The sequence below is a fragment of the Phaseolus vulgaris genome, chromosome 2, assembly GCF_000499845.2.
Source record: "Phaseolus vulgaris cultivar G19833 chromosome 2, P. vulgaris v2.0, whole genome shotgun sequence".
In the NCBI taxonomy this organism is placed as follows: domain Eukaryota; kingdom Viridiplantae; phylum Streptophyta; class Magnoliopsida; order Fabales; family Fabaceae; genus Phaseolus; species Phaseolus vulgaris.
In genome coordinates, this window is record NC_023758.2 from 35,966,455 (window position 1) to 35,968,903 (window position 2,449).

At 26.9% G+C, this 2,449-nt stretch overlaps 1 long non-coding RNA gene across 1 annotated transcript; it reads left to right on the forward strand.

Moving 5' to 3' along the window:
• The first annotated feature begins 268 nt into the window (after positions 1-268).
• On the forward strand, positions 269-1,768 carry LOC137811738 (uncharacterized). Its single transcript, XR_011081134.1, has 2 exons — positions 269-817; positions 1,610-1,768. It is a non-coding gene; the product is annotated as an uncharacterized lncRNA (long non-coding RNA).
• The last annotated feature ends 681 nt before the right edge of the window (positions 1,769-2,449 follow it).

The following is a 2,449-nucleotide window of genomic DNA, read 5'->3' on the forward strand; positions in this document are numbered from 1 at the left end:
ATAAAATAATGATAATTTAAATATAAATAAAAAGGGTAAAAACATAAAATAAAATAAATTAATTAAATAAATATATATGTAGACAACTTTCTTCGCATGTTTGCGAAGAAAGTTTTGAATGTAAAAATTATCTCGATTTTTATATTTTTCTAAAAAAATTCTTAATTTTCCAACTTTCTGTTCTGTACATTAAATTTTCGCTCTATCGTGAGAAAGAAACATAGGCTAAGAAGAACCAATCAATAATATATTCTCTTTCTTGTTTCCCAACGTATCTGGCAGAAAGGAAAATCGAAAACCAAATTCCGGTTGCCTTGAATAAGCTATTAAGCAGAATGGCAAATGGAAGCAACGACAAGCGCGGCGCAACCAGCAGCAATAACTCTACCCAACACGACAACCACACAGGTAATAACCGTCACATGGTCGCCGTCTCCACCCCTTCCGTTACCACCACCACCACCATCATTTCCCTCCCCAACAATCCAAGCCCCACTCCAAATCACCTCCCCCACTTCTCTGGAATCGTTCAGTCCTTCAACAACTCCGAAGAAGGGAAACAAGATTTCAGTCACGCCAAGATCAATAGTACTGCAACTGGAGATTCCTTCAACAACCTCCAATCAGGCTCCCAATCTTTCAGAAAGGCCAAGATTAGTTGTGGTGAGGAATCCAGCAAACCGAGTAGATCTACTTTGCCCTTGAAAGGAGAGCATGTGGTCCACTACGGAACTCTCCATTCCTTCAATAATAAAGGAAAGGGATCCCAGTGTTTCAACGGTTTCAAGCTCAACTGACCACATTTCAGCTTTCCCATGTATCCATTTCTCTCTACTTTCTCTCTGCTTTTATCATTTCCGGACTTTTCTTTCAAACATAATTAGTTCTTTTTTACGATATTCTACTTACATAAAATCTATAAATATTAAATTTTAACTTGATAAAATAAAATAGGAAAAACAATATTTTATTAATTTGTGCAATATATGTTTTTACTTGTGATGCGATATTAACATAACATGATAAATAGTGACGACAAAATCACCTTGGATGCTGAAATTATTTTTGTGATAGTAGTATCCTTACCTGAATTATTTCTATCCATAGTGGTATCCAATGCTAAGCGGCTACGTCTCACGATTCTTGATAAAGTTATTCAAGGATTAAATATGTTCTTCATTTTAAAAGAATTATCAAAAAATTGATTATAGTTCCTTTATTAAATAATTGATCCATTTGATTTAATTAATTTTACTTAGTTTGAAAATGATTCTGGTGGATAAACTACAAGTTAATATTTTTAACTTTTAACTCCGAAAAGATTAAATATTTAAATTAGAGGAATGATCTTTGCTTATAGAATCATACAAAACAACACTCTTGAGAGAGCAATTTTTTAGAGTGTTATAGAAAACAAATGCAATCCCTAGTATTAAACATTTTAGTTGGAGAATGGATTTAATAGGATAACAACCAAGTTAAACATTCATAATAGTGAAGGATAATTTGTTATACAAAAACTAAGTATTACATGTATGTTGTGTATTCTATGCAAAGAACATGATGAATCTTGTCCATACTTCTTTCTTATTGCTATGTTTGTTTTCAGGTAAGAGAAGGAAAGAAGAAGGGAGTGTTTTATTTTATTTTATTTCAGTAGTTTTAAGAGTGTAGGAGAGGGTTAGAGTGTTTTTTAATCTTCCCTCAAATAAACATATCTGTACTAGTTTTAAGATTATTGTATTTTATCTAAATATACTTTTGTATACATTTTATTATAATATATAATATATAAAATTAAATATTACATAAATTTATTTAATAATTTTAAAAATATTTAATTATATTATTAATAACAATAAATAATTATAAATAATAAAAATAATAATACAAAAATATAATATCTATAATTATAAAAATAATAAAAATATATAATAATAAATATTATTTTTATAATTTTTAATATATTTAATAAATTTATTTCACTTTAATACAAATATGTTTTATTATTTTTTATTTTTTATTGAAAATACAAGTAATTATGAAATTTAATTAATTTAAACTTAAAAATATATATCTTAATTCAGTATTCAAATATATTTTGTAATAACAAAAAGTTAAATTTGTAACTTACATTTTATATATTTAAAATAATTTATAAATCTTCTTCCAATTATAATTTCACTCATATATTTTAATATTATCTTTAAAAATTTATTTTAATATTTTTTAATCCAAACAAATTCATATATCTCTACACATCTTTTCCAATTCTCACATATTTACTTTCTCTTTCCACAAATCCCTTTCTTTCTTAATGCAAACACAAATATCTTTCTTAATTCAAACACAACATATAAAACTCAACAAATAGATTAGTGAATATAGCGGTTTTCTTCTCATTTGTATTTTTCTTTTTACAGAGATGGATTTGACGATAGAAATGGAT